This window comes from Astyanax mexicanus, chromosome 15, assembly GCF_023375975.1.
Source record: "Astyanax mexicanus isolate ESR-SI-001 chromosome 15, AstMex3_surface, whole genome shotgun sequence".
Taxonomy (NCBI): Eukaryota; Metazoa; Chordata; class Actinopteri; order Characiformes; family Acestrorhamphidae; genus Astyanax; species Astyanax mexicanus.
Genome location: NC_064422.1, coordinates 42,494,019 through 42,514,992, shown reverse-complemented (window position 1 = coordinate 42,514,992; position 20,974 = coordinate 42,494,019). Strand labels below are relative to the sequence as shown.

At 35.9% G+C, this 20,974-nt stretch overlaps 2 pseudogenes; both read left to right on the top strand.

Moving 5' to 3' along the window:
* The first annotated feature begins 3,304 nt into the window (after positions 1 to 3,304).
* Positions 3,305 to 8,265, top strand: LOC103036538 (peroxiredoxin-like 2A; annotated as a pseudogene).
* Positions 8,266 to 12,527: 4,262 nt separating this feature from the next.
* LOC111192689 (peroxiredoxin-like 2A) lies at positions 12,528 to 17,678 on the top strand (annotated as a pseudogene).
* The last annotated feature ends 3,296 nt before the right edge of the window (positions 17,679 to 20,974 follow it).

The following is a 20,974-nucleotide window of genomic DNA, read 5'->3' as shown; positions in this document are numbered from 1 at the left end:
TACAGCAGCAGTTATATAAAATAAAGTAATCACATTCAGAATAATGGTGTTTATAGTGCTAAATGAGCAGCAGTTTTTTGCTGTTTTGCACTTTGAACTTTACAGCATAGTTCTATACTGAAACTCATGCACTGTAAACCCATATGTTGTTTGTACTCAAATGATTTAAGTCTGTTTTACATAAAATTGGATATTTCTAAACAATACTCAACTATTTTGAGTTAGTTGAACATTTGTGGGCACATATACTGTACTATTCAAACTGAGATCTTTGAGTTGAACCAACTTATAATAACTGAGTTTAGTCTGTTGCCATTAACAGCTTCTTTTCCACTGGCTTCTGTCACAATCTATTTGCATAATGGGTGTGTCCCACAGTTTCTGACAGACACTCACCATCAGTGTGTAGTGATTCCCCCCCTGGGCTACCTTAGAAATAAATCAACTTCCCCTTTAGTTGTAAAAAAATTGATGTTTTAAATTATGCTAACTTAGGTTTTAATTCCCTATTACTTAAAAAATGATACCAAACCGGCTGCCTTATAAAAGTTAAGTAAACTCAACTTATCTGGTCTTACAGTATAACAAAAATAAAATAGTTAAATCAACTTTCCCTTTAGTTGTAATAACTTCAAATTCTACGTTATGCTAACTCAAGTTTTAATTCCCCATTACTTAACTTTTTCAAGGCAACCAGTTTCCTAATTTTTTAAATTAGTAAATCCAACTTATCCAGGCTTACAGTGTGACTGTCATAGCTGGAGCTCAGTCAGCTTTATAACAAGGTGTTTTCTAATGTGGATGAGTCTTAAAATTTACAACGATTTAACAAGTTTTCCTGGAAAAATGAATGGGCTGTCTAGCCCTGCCCTGGATTAGTGATGGGCCTTTTGAGCTAAAAGACAATTGGCAAACACTGATTGGTCCATCTCTAGTACAGGACTGAGATTTTTATAACCCTCTATTGCACTTTTTTGATTATTGCATTGTCCTTTCAATGTGTTTATTATTATTTTGTTTTCATTTTCCTAACAAGGCAATCGTGATAAATGGTGGTTTTTATTTTTATTGGATATATCAACAAGAAACTATAAAGGGTTCATGGTTTTATCAACCATGTTTCCAAGTTTGGCTGCAACCTCTTCCTGTAAACAATCATTTTACAGAGCCTGGTGAAATTTTAGCGATTTCTTTGTCCTCTTAATGTTAATTGAATAGGCCTTATTTGAGTAATGTTCTAATCCATATTATGAGAAGCAAAAACTACTCAACTAAGTAAAGAAAAAATACTTTAAAATACTTTAAGAAATGAAGGTCAGTAAATTTTCGAAAACTGTGCAGTCGCAAAAAAAACATAATGATGATGAAACTGGCACACATCAGGATAAGTTCATCAGCGCATATTGTTTTTTTTAACACTTGTTTAAGTTACTACATGAATTCTACCTTATGTGTTCCTTCATAGTCTTAATGTAGGAACTTATGACTGATACTTTTGACTGTAAATAAGAATACACTTTTGTACGCAAGAATATTAGTGACAGTGTTTTTTGCTGTGAGGGTGGGGTAAGATTAATGTGCAGAGTTCACGCTTTAATCATCTTACACACATTCCTTGTTCAACTGCAAGATAGAACTACAGAGCTGAAGCAAGGCTTAGCCAATGTTTTACTTCTGACAATGTGTGCAGGCTAGGCTAGGCTAGTTTCTGTATGTGTAGAATGTGTAAAACTAACATGTCATACAGAGGAATAAGGAAATGAAGATTTTTAACTCCACTAATCAGATACCCCTCTTCTGAGTGCATCTTTCAGCACATACAGTGAATAGATATCAACACAGCAACACAACAGTGCTTGGAACACTCCATTATTAATTTACAATGTGGGAACTTTTGACTGTAAATAAGAATACACATTTGCACGCAAGAATATTAGGAACAGTGTTTTTTGCTGTAAGGGTGAATTATGGATGGTGGGGTGAGATTAATGTGCAGAGTTTGCGCTTTTATCATCTTACACACATTCCACGTTCAACTGCAAGATAGAACTACAGAGCTGAAGCAAGGCTTAGCCAATGGTTTGCTTCTGACAAAGTGTGCAGGCTAGGCTAGGCTAGTTTCTGTATGTGTAGAATGTGTAAAACTAACATGTCATACAGAGGAAAGAAAATGACGATTTTTAACCCCACTGAACAGATACCCCTCTTCTGAGTGCACCTTTCAGTTTATACAGTGAATAGATATCAATACAGCAACACAACAGTGCTTGGAACACTTCTAAATGAAACTTTTGACTGCAAATAAGAATACACATTTGTACACAAGAATATTAGGGACAGTGTTTTTTGCTGTGAGGGTGAATTATGGACGGTGGGGTGAGATTAATGTGCAGAGTTCAGGCTTTAATCATCTGACACACATTCCTCGTTCAACTGCAAGATAGAACTACAGAGCTGAAGCAAGTCTAAGCCACTGTTTTACTTCTGACAATGTGTGCAGGCTAGGCTTGTTTCTGTATGTGTAGAATGTGTAAAACTAACATGTCATACAGAGGAAAGAAAATGACGATTTTTAACCCCACTGAACAGATACCCCTCTTCTGAGTGCACCTTTCAGTTTATACAGTGAATAGATATCAATACAGCAACACAACAGTGCTTGGAACACTTCTAAATGAAACTTTTGACTGCAAATAAGAATACACATTTGTACACAAGAATATTAGGGACAGTGTTTTTTGCTGTGAGGGTGAATTATGGACGGTGGGGTGAGATTAATGTGCAGAGTTCAGGCTTTAATCATCTGACACACATTCCTCGTTCAACTGCAAGATAGAACTACAGAGCTGAAGCAAGTCTAAGCCACTGTTTTACTTCTGACAATGTGTGCAGGCTAGGCTTGTTTCTGTATGTGTAGAATGTGTAAAACTAACATGTCATACAGAGAAAAGAAAATGACAATGTTTAACCCTACTAATCAGATACCCCTCTTCAGAGTGCACCTTTCAGTGCATACAGTGAATAGATATCAATACAGCAACACAACAGTGCTTGGAACACTTCTAAATGAAACTTTTGACTGCAAATAAGAATACACATTTGTACACAAGAATATTAGGGACAGTGTTTTTTTGCTGTAAGGGTGAATTATGGACGGTGGGGTGAGATTAATGTGCAGAGTTCACGCTTTAATCATCTTACACACATTCCAGCTTACGAAACAGCAGCACACAATGCCTGGATCCCTGACAAGTTACTAAACCATCAGTACCAGACCTCGTGAGCAGCTCCTACGGGCCGAGGGGTTTCGACACGGTCCGCTTGTGTAAGACGAGCCAGAGGAACCCCGGCCTCAGTGTGAGGAGGCTGAGACTGGCTGAACTCTGAGCTGCTGAACTCTACTGGTCAGTATGAGCTGGGCTCCAGTACTCTGAGCTGAGTTATGGAGCTGGTGACCCGTACCGTGGGCAGCGTGGGGGCGGTGATCGCTGAGGCTTTACGATCTTTTACCGAACTCTTTCTCACCAAGCCTCTCTGCGCTACCGTCGCTCTGCTGGGAGAGACTGAGCTCAAAACACTGGAAGGAGGTGAGTGGGAGACTGGGAACACTGGTGTGGGGTGATCTGTTCCCATTAGTATGATGAAACACGCTGACATTTGGATGAAATTGGATTGGAATACATTCAAGAGGAAGATGGATGATCACAAGCCATCAAACCAAACTGAACTGCTTTTATTTTTGCACCAGAAGTAAAGGCATAAAGTTATTCAAAAGCATTGTGTAAGACTGGTGGAGGAGAACATGAAGCCAAGATGCATGAAAACTGTGATAAAAAACCAGGGTTATTCCACCAAATATAGATTTCTAAACTCTTAAACTTTATAATTATGAACTTGTTTTCTTTGCATTATTTGAGGTCTAAAACTCTGCTTTTTTTGTTATTTTCAGCAAATAAATGCTCTAAACGACAGAGCTGTTAAGTTCGTGCGTGTGTGTGTGCAATGTGATGCTCATTGCTATCTTACACCCCACCAACAGTCTATTTTCAAATAGCAATAGCACTTCTGAATATATCTACACTGATGGGTGTGGTGGTATTGAAATTACATGCTTTCAGGTACATTGCTTGCGTATTGCTATCTTGGCATTGGAAAACACAGGTGCACCACTGACTGAATACAACCTAGACAGACGTCAACATTCAGACGTTCATTGCTGTACTTTTTCTGTCGTTATGATAGCAACGACACACAATAGTTCCCTAATATCAGTACAATGAATTATCACAATATTTTGCTTTGCAATAGTGTATAAATTCTTAAAACCACACATTTTCAGATTTTTATTATTAGTTTAAATGTGATTGGTGTCAGAAGTGGTTCCGTTAGTGCTGTGTTTAAGCCCCGCCCACTAGACAAATACACAGGTTTTTAGTACATTGTATACAGTTTTACCACCGTAATGAAGCGAAATTTAAAACACCCTTATTGTTTAGTAGACCAGTATAAGTGCTGTATGACCCTGAGCTAAAGGCTAAAGCTGCTGTTTCCATGTGGGTCAGCCAGACGTCTTCCTGTAGCAGTTTTTTTTTTCTCCAGTTTCTAAGAGTCTTTATTTGAAGGTGTGGGAAACAGTACTCACCGCTCTCTGACTTCATCTGTAATTTCTAATATAAAGAAAAGAAAGAACTTCTACTTTTAATAGTTACAGAGTTCTCTGTGTTTTATCTGTGTCTTTTTCTAGTTATTATGATGATGAAAGTGTGTAAGTGTGTAAATGCTGCTGCAGTAGAGAATAACAGCAGTAACACCATCTGTTCCACCACTGCTTAGAAAGAATGTCCATTCTTAGCGACATTGTGATTAGATTCTTAATCTAAACTCTTGATTTTAATCAGTGAGCGAAATTAGACCAAAGGTTATTATATTAATTCAGTGGTTTGCAGAGTCGTGGCTTGAAATGAATTGTTGAGGCCTAAGAGTATCTATAACATTATTATGAGTATTATGAGTAACTTTTAAGTATAAATAATAAATCAATTTAAATAAATCTCAGCTCAGCCTGATACGAATGATATATTGTCAGTATTTACCCTCGGTTTGTCTTCTTGCTGTGTAGAAGAATGTGTGTTTAAGGCCCGGGAGCTGTGGGAGAGGACGGGGGCGGTGATCATGGCGGTGAGGAGACCTGGATGATTCCTGTGCAGAGAGGTACAAAATATTAGATATATTAAAATAACATACAAAAGTCTGTCTGTCAGGAACACCACACTACATAGTATTTACTGTCTCCCTCTGAAAATGCCAAAAAAACAGGGAAATACCAGCATTTAAATCATTTTAATCATGATATTTGTGTGTGTGTGTGTAGGAAGCCTCTGAGCTGTCCTCTCTGAGACCCCAGCTGGATATACTGGGGGTTCCTCTGTATGCAGTGGTTAAAGAGAACGTTGGAACAGAAATCCAGAACTTCAGACCGTATTTTAATGGAGAAATCTTCATGGATGAGAAGGTACCAATTTATCCTATTCATTCCTCCACACACTCTAATATTTGGTTGGACCGCAAATGAGCTGTGATTGCGTCACACTCAAATCGCTGTGCCATTGTTTCGATAAGCTTCTGCAACGCCACAAGATTTATTTCAATCCAGTGTTGCTGGATTCATTTATTAATTTTTCACCAAGATCTTGCAGCAGCATTGATGATGGTAGAGTCTGACCACTGCACAAAGCAGCTCTTCTCCATCCAGCACATCCCAAAGATTCTCAATGAGGTTAAGGTCTGGACTCTGTGGTGAACTCTCTCTCAATCCATGTGTAAAAATAATAATGATGATCTCATGCTCCCTAAACTCTGCACTCTTTCACAATTCCAGCCCCATGAATTCTGACACTGTCATCTTGGAATATGGTCGTGTCATCAGGGAAGAAAAAAATCCATTGATGGAATAAGCTGGTCTATATTCAGTATATTCAGGTAGTCAGCTGACCTCATTCTTTCAGCACATACTGTTGCTGAACCTAAACCTGCAGACCACCTGCAGCATCAACCAACCCCACATCATTTACTTACTTAAATACCGGTGGAGACTTTATTTTATTTTTGGCCAGACAGAGTATTATTATAAGTTGTATATATAGTTAAAGCTTATAACTAATGCTGTATTTTGTGTATCTCGGCAAGAAAGTGTTTACATGTGTATGTGTGTGTGTTTCAGAGAGGTTTCTACGGGCCCAGAGAGAGAAGGATGGGTCTGTCTGGGTTTCTGCGTACTGGTGTGTGGAGGAGTGGATGGAGAGCGTTTCAGAGTGGATACTGGGGGAATGTGTGGGGCGAGGGATTCGTCCTGGGGGGAGTTTACGTTGTCGGACCAAGACACCAGGTCTGTCTACTTAATAAGCCCTATTCGAAACTGGATTAGTTTCTCAGGGGGTCCTGGGTTAATTTTCTCTTTTATGGGGGTCCTCTGTGATTTTATTCCCGTCCAGAACAGCCATGTACGTGTTTTTCTCAGACGTCCTCTGAGAAAATTACAGGCTGAATTATCTACTGTTTTTCGCTGAACTCCTCCGGTAATTTTAGGCCAGTCCGGATCCACATCTCTGAGTTTCGTCTCCTTGCATTTAATAAAATAGCTATTTGTCCACTGCTGCGCACCATAATTACACTTTGCACACAACATAACAGTGAGTGGAAATGGAGGAGCTACTGAACCTGACCAAGTCACGTGACCAAGAAAGCCAAAAAAACTCACTGGTCCTCCTGTTTTTTTTTTATTGCAGTCCGGAGATTTATCACTGAGTAGAAGTGTAAAATATTTTTTACAGGCATCCCCCTGAGAAACTAATCCCGTCCGAATAGGCTTTTAGATGTTTTCTCAAAGCCAAAGATGTTTTGGGTAGCTGTGAAAATTAGAAGCTGTAATTTCTGTACTGTATTTAGTCTGGTTAGTTTAAAGAGTTTTAAACTGCAGTTTAGTAACTGAGCCCACTAAGTAACTTTACGGCATGCTGTCATTATCACCTACGTGGGCGGAGTCTCACTATTCTTCACAGTGATTGGTTTGTAGATTGTTGCCAGTTTGTCAACAACTCCTGATTTATAGGCAAGCCATCAACTGTGCACAGTGCAGCTTGATGTAGGGCCTGTCTGTGTGTCTTTGCTATCGTAACGACGGGAAAAGTACAACTTGTGTGGCTCAAAACATGCAAAAGGCATGAACTAATTATCTTAATTAATCATGAGTGTGGTTAATTCTGGGCGTAACGTAAAATAAACCAATCAGCCTGTCACTTGCTTATCATTCTTTTAAGAGCCAGGTGAGCTCTGACTTTGGCAGATCGCTACGTTAACAGTGCAGCTACCTGGACATGTAGAATGCATCTCTGCAGTGGAAATTGTCTTGGGTTTGTGGGCACCTGAACACACTATATTTCGAGACCACCACTGCCATTGGCGTAGATATATTTACAAGCAACCTTGCTATTTAAACAACGCAGATGAAAGCTGTGAAAATAGACTGTTGGCGAGGTGTAAGATAGCAATGAGCATCATGGCATGCCTTTCACAGAGTGTAAGACAGAGTCCATAGTGTGGAGTAGTACGATATGTATGATATTCAATTGATTTATTGTATTTTAACTTTTGTTTTCCAAGGGTATCCTGTTAGAGCACAGGGAAATGGAGTTTGGAGATAAAGTGAACACATCTGAGGTCATCCAAGCTGTGAAACGGATCCAGAATGAATTTCTGCCCCTCCGACTCAGATAATTTCAGTATTCTCCACCAAGAATGACACTCCATGTTTCTTTTTGTGTGCCACCATGCCGAAGATGACTTAGCACATTAGCAGACTCTTAAAATATACAATAAAGATAAAATAAAGTGTTCTTTATGTGATGTATTAGAGGAACTGTTCTTGATTTCATACAGAATCAGTTCTGTATGAATAGTTCTTCTATAGCATGGCTTAAATAACACTTTTTACATTAAGAATTGAATGTGCTGAAATGTTGTATTATCTAAATGTTCTGAATAGGCTGTGTGTGTGGCTGTGTGTTGTGTGTGTGTTTATGTATTTGTGTTTCTCAGAGTGTGTTTATGACAGGCTGACTCTAAGCTCTTATGACGGATCAGCCTTGATGCTCCATACTCTAAACACATTGCAGTAATGATACACACAAACACACACAAACGCACATCTGTAGAATGATTGGAAACATATTGCACAGCTGTTAATAAAGCCATAAAGCCACATTAAAACGTTTGCTTTCTGAAAATCTGTTAATATATGCAGAAATTAATGTAAACTCTCTGAATATGTCCTACATCAAAATGAACAAGGGTGTTGCCATGTTCCCCTCTAATGGGTACGCTGGTGGAAGCGCCTAATTAAACAAACCTGTAATTTCTTTAAAAAACATATATATTTCCTTTTAAAGTCAAAGGAGCACTGGATGTTAATCTACAGAGATTTCTCTCCTGAAAACTGTTTATTTGGGTAAGTAAAGTGCTTCTGTTTATTGACAGTAAGCTTAGATTTCCAATATTTTGTCTAAGGGTGAGTTTTCAGTGAAGTTTCTCCAGCACTAACACTGGGTGCTGCAGCATTAGCATTAGCTGCTAACCACAGTGCTAGTGGGAAGTAAATGCTGCCTGATATCGCTAGACTAAGAAACCCTTGTACAGTTAATGGTCAGAAAAGTTTTAGAACACCCCAATTTTTTTCCTTTATTTTTATCATTTAAGCTCTTCATGTCCAGTCAATAACCTGAAGTGCTACGTAATCCAGTGTACAATTTTTTGCAGTAAACTGCCAGGGCCTTTAAGAAAAAACTAATTAAATAAATAATATATAATATAATAAAATACATTTTAGTATTGTCAAATTATAATATTTTATATTGTAATATATAAGTATATTGTTAAAGAATGTTGTAAAAAAAAATGAAAAAAAGGATAATTTTTATCAAACAATTATTAGTAGTTAACTAACCTAGAGGCTATTTTAAGGGTCAAAACAGAGCATTTGTTGCCAAAGTAAGAGTCCTTATACTATTATTATTGGTAAACAGCTAGTTAATTATAAGAACAGTAATTTGCTGTTTTACGGAACAAAATAAGAGTCCTCACACCATTATTATTGGTAGCTAATGCTAGTTAAATATAAAAAAAAAACAACATTTGCTGTTTTACTGACCACAATAAGAGTCCTCACATCATTAATATTAGTAGCTAATGCTGGCTAAATATAAAAACACAACATTTGCTGTTTTACGGACCAAAATAAGAGTCCTCACATTATTAATATTAGTAGCTAATGCTAGCTAACTATAAAAAAAACAGTATTTGTTTGTTTTACTGACCTAAATAAGTTTCCTCATACCATTATTATTGGAGGCTAACGCTAGCTAGCTAAATAGAAAAACACAGCATTTGCTGTTTTACTGACCAAAATAAGAGTCCTCAGACAATTATTATTGGTAGGTAATGCTAGTAAAATATAAGACCACAGCATTTGTTTTTTTTAACTGACCAAAATAAAAATCACGCCATTATTATTGGTAGCTAACGCTAGCTAGCTAAATATAAAAACACAACATGTGCTGTTTTACTGACTAAAATAAAAGTCCTCACACCATTATTGTTGATAGATAACGCTAGCTAGCTACATAGAAAAACACAGCATTTGCCTGTTTTTAGGGAACATTGTAATCACTACATAACCTGGTTAGCTAAGTGTCCAAACACAGCATTTTTTGGTTTTGACAAAATCACAATTAAACTTCAGCTAACTATTAATAAATTCGTTTTACTTCTTAGCTAAGCTAAGCTAAGCTAATTAATTAACTTCCCTCTCTGAGACTCTTCCTCACAGTCTAACTTTTTAATTTTCACATTTTAAAAGTAAAATGTTTCTCACCTTTAAATGCAGAGTTTATCACTCAGATACACTGAGATATTAGTAAATACTGTCATACAGATATACATAATACATAATAAGATATACAGGCAGTGTAAATGTTAATAATGTAAGTATTAACTGAATACATTTCAGCTGGTCACATAGTTAATGGTTTCGAATGCAATCCTCCAATCAGAGCCGAGTTCAGGCTGATATAGCCTCGCCCATACCGTGTTTTCATTGGTGCTAAAAACTAACTATTTAAATCTTGCTTTTTATTTTATTAATTATCAATCAATCAATCAATCTATCAATCAAGATTGCACATTAGACTAGACTTTAAACATTAGATTGGAAATTAAAAATAGGAAAAAAATCATAATAAGAATAATAAATAAAAGAAATACAAACTTTTAAATAAATGCATTTAATATAGACGAATAAAATACATATATAAAAAATAGGAAGATCTAAATAAAATTACCATAAAAAACAATTTACACATAAAAAGGAAGAGGGGATATATCAAATTTGAAATAAAGAAAAAAGTAAATGATAAAATAAAATGATAAGAAATAATAGAAAATTGTAAAATAAATAATAATAAGAATAATAAGTGACTTACATTATAAGAATCAAAATAAAAAATAAATTAATTAATCTAAATAAATAAATAAAAAGTGTGAACAATACAAATTAATATAATAAGAATAGATAAACTCAGAAATTCACAAATACATGTTCATTACAAATGATGTGGCTCCGTTTAAAAGAGAAATTGACACATTTTTCAACAGTATAAAATTTTTGTCAAGAAGCATTGCTACAACAAAGAAATCATCTACAAACACAAATTTCTTTTTGTGCTCTGCTTTAGTTAAACTCATTCAGCCGGGCCGTCTCCTGATTGGCTGATGCCTTACTCATGATAAATGTACTGGTTTTATTAAAGAGCAGCAGAAAAAGCCAGTCAGTTCTGATACTGCTGATCTCTGAAGTGATCGGTAAAGAATTACAGCTGAGACACTGGACTTATAACAGATTCCTGCAGCAGAGAGTGAGTATTTATTTAGTTATTGTCATTATTAAATTATTCTTCCCTGCAGACCTACACTGATTGATATGATTCACTTATTATTTAATGCTAATTAATATACTTTATATAAATATACATAATTTAATAGACACAATGAAATGTATATATGAGAGTTATAATTAGACAAGTACTTTTCGACATGTTACATTTATTCACTAGACAAATTCTTTAGTCAAAGTCAAAGTGTTTTTTATTGTCATTTCAGCTATATACAGAGCTTGATTATAAGAAGACTACATAAAATAATATAATACATGTGAACCAATAAAACATTTTAATATACTGTGTATGCAAAAAATAACTGAGGCTGCATGTACACTGATTTTTTTTTGAGTGGCTGTAGGGATTATATAAAGAAAACATACTAGCGTGATTAAAATCAATTATGTTAGCATGTTCATGTTTTTTCAACCCAATTACATTAACGTTTTTTTGTATTTTACTATGCATTCTTTTTAAACACATTCAAATTATTTTATGTTTAAATTATCCACACAAGGTATGATCTGGTGTGGCCACACCCACAGCTAAGTTTATTGTTCACTAAAGTTTTGGGGCTTAATGTGCCTTAGTCATGATTTTTGGTTTAAGGCTGTAAGAGCAAACCCTGCAATTTTGTCCCTGGTCAGGAATTCTGGCATTTAACCTCAAAAATGTTCTTAGGTTTATTCTCATATATTTTGGCCATGGTTAGGAAATTTGGACTTGGTTGTGAGTTCTGGTCCTGGTCATGTGGCCTAATGAATTTTGACCTTGGTCACAAATTTGGGCCCTGGTCATGTAGTCTTGTGAATTCTGGCACTGGTCATTTATTATGGCCCTGGTCATGAATTCTGGCCCAGTTCATTTATTCTGGCCCGGGTCATGAAGCCTCATTAATTTTGGCCCTGGTCATTAATTCTGGCCCGGGTCATGAAGCCTTAAGAATTCTGGCCCTGGTCATGAAGCCTCAAGAATTTTGTCCCTGTTTTAGATTCTTATTTCTGGCCCTGATAAGGTTATCTGGCCCTTGTTATGAATTCTGGCCCTGATAATAAATTCTGGCCCTTGTTGTGAATTCTGGAATTGGTTATGAATTGTGGCCCTGGTAATGAATTTTGGCCCTGGTCATGAATTCTGGCCCAGGTCATTAATGTTGGCCCTGGACATGTAGCTTAATGAAATCTGGCCCTGGTCATTGAGCCTCATTAATTCTGGCCCTGCTTATTATTTCTTGCCCTGGTCATGTAGCCTCATTAATCCTGGCCCTGGTCATGAATTCTGGCCCAGGTGACATTGTCACTGTCACACGAAACCAGGGTAAGGATCCAAAAGCAGGTTTATTTCCAACAAAAACAAAATCCAGGCAGACAGTAGCAGACAGGGGCAAACCGAAAAATGAGAGTCAAAAAAACATGAGCAAGAATACAGTAACCAGGATAGACAGAGTATGTAAACGCTTCGAAATGCAAGGTAAACCAGACAAGACGTCGCACCAGAATCCAGGTGAGAAGCCAATATATACACAGAGTAATGAACAATAGAATGCAGGTGTGCAGGAGCTAAAACTGAGGTGAGAGTGACCTCCTGAGGCGTGGGGGTGCAACACCTGGCTCATCGGTAACAATCACGGTGTAAGATCAGTGTATTATTAGTGTATTATTTGTACAGTATTTAATTGGTTGTTATCCTTTGTGCTGTTCTGCAGTGTTGTTCTGGGACTCGGACGGTGTGTTTGGGTTGAGTGTGTGGTCTCTGGCTGTGTGTGTGGTTATTGTGTGTGTCCTGCTGGTGAACACGGATCTGTTCCTGGCTAAACCACAGCAGACTGCGCTGGATACACTGGCTAATGCTGACCTCCAGACCACCAGCGGGGGTGAGAGAGCAGCACACACACATTACCAATCGTAACACTCAGATAAAAAGGCTATTAATCACAAAAAATCATCTACTTCTGTTTACACTGCAATAAAAAACAAGCTGTGAAGTGTATTTATTTAGCTAGCATAGCTTAAATACACCACCAGTTAGCATCATGAAACACAGACCCTCATAGCAAAGAACATTGATAAAATACAATTTTGGGTCCATTACATCCTTTAAAGTTAATGTTGGAAAAACAACCTTTATTTAACATTGACTAATAGGCATCAGCTAGTGTTATTTTTTTTTACATTGAATCAACATGAAAAAAAAGAGACCACTCAAAAATGATGAGTTTCTTTGATTTAACCAAATAAAAAAAACCTCTGGAATATATATTTTTTTGCATTATTTGAGGTCTGAAAGCTCTGCGTCTTTTTTCTTATTTCAGCCATTTCTAAATTATTATATTTTCATTTGGAATTTGGGACATATGTTGTCTGTAGTTTATAGAATAAAACAACAATGTTCATTTTACTCAAACATAAACCTATAAATAGCAAAATCAAGAAACTGATTCAGAAACTAAATTGGACACTTAGTTGCTTTTCACCAAACTATCACTTTAATGTGAATATATTATACAGTACATTAGGAAATATTTGCTTTGTGGTCTTTCTAGTCATCAAATCACCTGTTTAACTCTGTTTGTGTCTGTTTGTGTGTTAATGGTTGTAATGATATGGAAGTAGAGGACAGGCAGTTTAAAGCTCTGGAGCTGTGGAAGGAGACTGGGGCGATCATCATGGCCGTCAGACGACCCGGATGATCTCTCTGCAGGGAGGTGTGTGAGTGTATTGTTGTTTTGTATTTTATCGTTGTTGTGTTACAACCTTAAATATGTGTTAGTTTGCAAAAAAAATCTAGTTTTATATTAAAGCCTTAATGCAAGGTTGGTTTAAGATTACAGGGGCCTATCTTCAGTGTTGGGAGTAACGGCGTTAAAACTCCGTTACTTTTTTTCAGTAACGAGTAATCTAACTAATTACTCTGACTGTAACTATAACGCCGTTACCATTTCCGACACCCCGTTACTGCACGTTACTTTAGCCGCTCTATTAACTTTTTTTTTTAACTTCGCTTTGCCCTGGTTAACCCCTCCTCTTTCCGGTGAACTTGAGCTTCTGGCCGCTGTGCCTGTGTGTTGGCGTGGTGAAGTGAGGCACAATTGTGACGATTTGCGTGCTCTAATTAATTCAGTGATTGCCGTGGACAGCCCAAGTTCCGAATTAAGGACGTTAAACTCTTTTTAGCTGTTCCGGTTTTTGTGGTGCTGCTGCTGCTTTCTCTTTTAGAGCTTAGATTCTCTGCCCGAACCCGACCTGACCCGGGGACCGACCCGAAATCGGGCTCCTATTTTTATTTTATATAAAGCTCTGGTGTGATAATCACAATGTTGCTAAGTAACCAATTATTATTGTTCACTAAAGCGAACGAAATAGCGAAAACTGAAAGTGAAAAAACATTTGTGTTAACTGAATCTAATAAAAACGGTAATTAAAAGGAAAAAACATAACTATCTCAAACTGAAATTACTGATAGAATACCCTCATTTTCGTGTTTAATTTATTTATAAGCGCTGTTGTACAGCGGGCGGTGTTGTGCCGAGCGCGCGGCACCTCGTGGTCCGTTAGTTCTTGTGTAAAGCGCTCGCGCTAGCCGCAAAATACGACAGAAAACACTGAGAAACTGCAGAACTATGTATGGGATTACAATATCCGCGCCAGGCAGATGAAAGAGAAACAGGAGATACAGTGTGTGAGAACATTTACCTGTGAGTAGCTTATACCACAACACGCAAATCTCTCTCTCTCTCTCTCTCTCTCTCTCTCTCTCTCTCTCACGTTTCTGATCTCTCTGATGAGATGTGTAAAAACTAATAAAAACTAGCAAGCCCACCCTAAAAACAAATGAAAACTTACTGAACAGAAAAAATTAAAACAATAAAAATCTAATTAAACTATAATAAAAATGAAAAATGTAATCACGTAGCTCTAGGCGCACGTGAACGCCTCCGCTTTTGACTTGCAGCACTGTGTGTAGCTGTTCTTAAAAATCATTTAAATTAAATAATAGTTCTATGCTTTTATGTTACAGTGTTAATTAATCATATTTCGCTCATTCAATCAGCCCGAAAACAGACAGTTTATGGGGCGGATCGGGTCGGGCTCATAATGACAGTTCATGGTTCGGGTTGAGTCGGGCTCGGGCAGAACGTGCACGGGCTCCGGCTGGGTCGGATTTTTTGGGCCCGATCTAAGCTCTATTCTCTTTTGGTGAAGCTGTTATATTAATACCATTTTAACGGTCATTAGATTGTTGTTTTTGTCCATTATTTTGTTTTTTTTATATATATACATATTTCCTTTGAGTGTGGCTTGGTTTGTTTAATTTCATCCCCAGACGCGTTTTTCCGTTTTTTCCGTTTTTTTTTTCAGTATTACAAGTTTTAGTAATTTTCTTTGGTTCTGTGAAGAATTTCGTTTTATTTTTTTTGAAATTCGTTAGATTATATTTTTGTCAACATTTTGGGTTTATTTTCGTTTGTTATTTTTCTAATAATAATAGTAAATGCATAATTGATTTCCTTTTTTTTTGACGGGCGAATAATAAAAAGTAACGCTATAGTTACTTTTACTGGTAACTAATTACTTTTATAGTGGAGTAACTCCGTTAGTAACTCAGTTACTTTTTTGGAGAAGTAAGGAGTAACTATAACTAATTACTTTTTCAAAGTAACGTGCCCAACACTGCCTATCTTACACCCCCCACAAGGCTCGTTGCAGTGCTTATTGCTATCTTACGACCCAGCAATAGTCTATTTTCTAACTCCCGCTTGTTGCGCACACATGGACACAATTTTTGCATTAACAATAAACAGAAGACAAAATAAAATAACATCATACTACATAAACACAAAATATAGGTTACTGTCATATTACTTAAATGACCTGCTCATGCACCTTCACAGTGTTGGACATGTCCAGGTAGCTGCGCTGTTTCAATAGCAATCTGCCAAAGTCAGAGCTGTTTTTGATGGTATTTTTTGAGACTACACTTGAGGATACATTCCAAGTTCTTGAAATTATGTTTCAGATTGACTGTCTTTCATTTCTTTAAGTCATTTTGATCTTTACTTAGTTGAGTAAATCTTGCTTCTCATAATCTGGATTAGAACATTACTCAAATATTCACTGTTCACTGTATACCTGTAACTCTACCTCTTCACTACTTTACTTTAACTGATGCTCTCAAACACTTTATTAAGAGACAAGAAATTCAAGTAATTAACTCTTGATGAGTTCAGCACAGCTGTTAACTGAAAGCCTGAATTCCAGGTGATTCTACCTCATAAAACTGACTGAGAAGCTGTGTGTGTGTGTGTAGGAAGCCTCTGAGCTGTCCTCTCTGAGACCCCAGCTGGATATACTGGGTGTTCCTCTGTACGCAGTGGTTAAAGAGAATGTTGGGATGGAGATTCAGAACTTCAGACCGTATTTCAATGGAGAAATCTTCGTGGATGAGAAGGTCAGTCTGATGTTGCAGAGTCTCAATGTTTTATTTAAAAAATCGACTGGTACACCTGTGTATCCATTTTATCTACATCTCCAACAATAAGAGAGCACTTAAAAATGATGAGTTTCTTTGATTTTACCAAATTGAAATCTCTGGAATATAATCAAGAGGAAGATGGATGATCACAAACCATCAAACCACCAAACTGAACTGCTTAAATTTTTGCACCAGGAGTAAAGCAGCATAAAGTTATCCAAAAGCAGTGTGTAAGACTGGTGGAGGAGAACATGATGTCAAGATGCATGAAAACTGTGATTAAAAACCAGGGTTATTCCACCAAGTATTGATTTCTGAACTCTTAAAACTTTATGAATATGAACTTGATTTCTTTGTATTATTTGAGGTCTGAAAGTTCTGCATCTTTTTTGTTATTTCAGCTATTTCTCATTTTCTGTAAATAAATGCTCTGAATGACAATATTTTTATTTTTATTTGTAATTCGGGAGAAATGTTGTCTGTAGTTTATAGAATAAAACAACAATGTTCATTTTACTCAAATATAAACCTATAAATAGCAAAAACAGAGAAACTGATTCAGAAACTGAAGTGCTCTCTTGCAGAAATGTTTTTATGGCTGTAAGACGAGGAAGATGGGCTACCTGGGTCTCCTTCGATTTGGAGTCGTAAAGAACATTCTGCAGGCCTGGCTACAAGGATACATGGGAAACAAGAAAGGGGAGGGGTTTATTCTGGGAGGCCTTTACGTGATTGGACCAGGCTGTCAGGTGATTTTTTTTTTTTTTTTCAAAAATGTGCTGGTGTGAAAATTTCCTAAAATGTAATTATTTTGCTCTTACATTGTTTGTTTTGTGTGTATTCGCAGGGAATTCTAATGGAGCACCATGAGAAGGAGTTTGGGGATAAAGCTGATCTCAGATCAGTGACAGAGGCTGTAAGGAAAGTGGAGAAATCTGACCCAGATTTGGCCTAAATCTGAACTCTGAATTCCAAACTCTGACTAAGAAATTTGACTTTTCCAATTTCGTACTAATACTAATTACTGACTAGTTTATAAGCAAAATGTCTTTGAGTGTGTGTGTGTGTGTGTGTGTGTGTGTGTGTGAGTGTAGGATGTGAGAGTGTTAATGATGGACTAATTCTAAACTCTGTAGACGGGATCAGTCTTGATGCCTCACTCTCTCTTAAAACCAGCACCAGTCACACAACACATACAGTATATACATTTTTGATTCATAACTACAGTATATATGTTATATATATATATATATATATATATATATATATATATATATATATATATATATATATATAACATATATAAATTAGAATAGGTCTTTGGTCTATACAAATCATGTTCATTAATTTTTTCCTTTACACAAAAGCAGTCTTACACTCTTACACTCTTACTCTGTTCTCGCCAGTTTCAGTCCCTTTTAGAATGAGCCGTTTAAGGGCTCTGACACTTTTATGCAAATAAACTGTTGCTGTCCACGCTTTGTTTGTTGCAGGCCATTTTTACACTGAGCATTTACCACACATTAGCATTAGCTTGAATAAGAATAAGAAGCACAAAACTTACATTTTCCTTATCTGCTGACTTGCCATGGATAGTAGGTACAGATCCCTCCCTCAAACAAAGTCTGCTAACTAATCCTGCTGTGAACTGTTTGATGCTCTGAACCAAAATGATTAAAATGGTGTTTCTTTAGCTGATCTAGTGGGGAAGGGGCTCTGGTGGGGGTTGATGGGTGAGGGCGTGGAGCCAGGGTGGTTCTATACAGGTTTTTTTATTGTGACGTCACTATAAAGGAGGAGCATCCATACGGTTTATAGAAGCTTATGATTCACAGAAAATGAATGGATTGATTTTTTTGCATGCAAAAGTTAATCTTGCATAATATCCCTACATTAATGTTTAGTTTTGGGAATGTTACGTTTCCATAATGTTAGAATTGGTCTATCTGGGCACTTTATGTTCAAACAACATTGTGATGCAAACCGTTTTTATTATGTCAGACCTTTTCAGAGTATTGTTTCTGTAAACCTTTTTTAAAACATAAAAAAAACTGTTTTGCTGTTTATTTACACTTGTATTGTAAAATATGCTTTGATAAGCTTTATTTTTAATTGATTTAAATGTGTAAGTTGTTTGAACATTAATAAAACGTTTTCACTACACATTTATTGTCTCTTTCTTTACTTATTGGGATGAAGAGCCTTCTTAGTTTTGTTAATCTCATACTCAAACCCTACATGTATTATAAGATGAGATTTTAATATAATAGAAGACAACAGTTTAGAGCTAGTATGGGAAACACTCATTTAGACTACTGTTTTTTATTTTATTTCTTAAATTTTAATAAGTGATTTAATTTGAATTTAGCTAGGAGTCAAATTTTTTTTTTTTTTTATATTTAAATATTAAACATAAATAACTTTGACAGAGTTATAATGTTGAGCACATAATCATTCAATTCAGACCAAATCATCAGATAGTTACAGTTATCTTGCCATAATCTGGATTAGAACATTACTGGAGTAGAGCTATTCACTGTATACCTGTAACTCTACCTCTTTACTACTTTACTTTAACTGATGCTCTCAAACACATTAAGAGACAAGAAATTCAAGTAATTAACTCTTGATGAGTTCAGCACAGCTGTTAACTAAAAAACCCTGAATTCCAGGTGATTCTACCTTATAAGGCTATAAAAGATAAAAACACAATTAGGTTTGTTAAACACTTTTTCTTTACTAAATAATTCCATATGTTTTTCTTCATAGTTTGGATGCAGAACATTTTAAAATAATGAAAACACTGAAATTAAGATGTTTTTAAATTTTTTACTTGTACTATGTATCATCAATTATAATAAAAAAAAATAAAAGTAAATTTGTAACATTTAATTCAAAAACAAACATCTTGACATTACTGAGGATTTTCCAATTAAAAAACAAGTGTCTCAATTTTTGTTGATTTTTTGTTTAATACATATTTTTTTACACAATTCCCTTAGACTGTGTCATAAATTCTTGATAAATGGACCAATAGAAATTCTCCAAAATGATCTGAAATAAACTGTTTTATTTCTCTCCTGTAAAGCTGCTTTGGAGTGTGTTTTTTTATTGGAGAACTGCTAAATTTTATATTTGTGAAAAATTATTTATGTGGAGTCATACAGCTACATAAATTCTACGCTTATTTAGAATTATTAATACTCAAAAATCTAAAATGCAATTTTTTTTGTTTTTTTTTAAGTTATTGTTATTTTTTAACAAAGAGATAAGAGTTAAAATGTAAGCTTTGTGTCTTATTGTATTTATTTTATTGATTTGTTTATTTTACACTCATTTTAAACGCTTTTTTAAACGTGAGTGACACCCGCTGCAGCCAATGGTCAACCTGTAACTCAAGTAACCAATCAGCATCAACTTAGCCCCCTCGTCATCTGTAGTGGGCGGGGCATTATCTCTGGAGTGAATAGAGGAGTCATGAGCTCATTCAGCAGCAGCAGCAGCAGCTACAGGTAAAACTGTTTATTATACCTAATAATAACCTGTAATCCACCAGTTAATCACCTTTACTTGTCTTATATTAATAATCCAGTGCTATGAATGATTTTTACACCTGTATTTATTAATGTGTTTCTATTAACTGGCAGCATTAGGTGAAATATGGCGTGAGGTAGTGTAAGGAATAGAACCTGACACCTGAACTCACCTGAGCAGTCCTGTATAGAAGTGTTTCCCAGCCCTGGTCCTGCTGCACATTTTAGTGCTTTCCTGCTCTAAGCTCTTATTTAAACTCTTAAAAGAAAAGTGCATAGAAGTATATATTTTTAAAGTGTATACTTAACACTTTCAGACATGAATTATCTCCAGTAATGGAAAAAAAATGTAAAAATGCTACTATAAAATCTATATAGCAAATGAATTCACTTAATTCACTTAATATTTTATATTCCATATTGACATTTAATTCTTAAACCATCCTTAAACAGTAAAAACATGATTAAAAATTGTTCTAAATCAAATTAAATTAGTAAAAAAAATTAGCTGTCACTTTGCCTCAAAGGTTCTAGTACTACTGCGTTTCCAGTGCTGTGGGCGGGGCTAACTTACTGTTTTATTGGTGTATAAGCTTGTTCATTGGCTGGTTCATGGTCTAGTCTGATGGACAACAGCTCTGATGCAACAAAACATTTAAAAACTAGAAAAGTGGCTGCTATGTTGTTGCTAAGTGGTTGATATGCAGTTCCTAGGTGGTTGCTAAGATACTGCTATGGTATCTTTGTAGCTTTGTAGTTTCTAAGTGGTTGTAATTAAATGAAAAAAAAAGATGTTTTTTTTTGACTGCATTGCCAAAGTATCATATCAGAACTTGCATATCAGAATCTGCAGATACCTAAAAAATACTTACTAAGTTGTCCCTAGTTCTGTTTCATGCCATTGATGTGTGTGATGATAATATAGCACACTACTCTACACTACTGTACATAACTAAATTTTCTATGTATTTGTATTTTAGGACT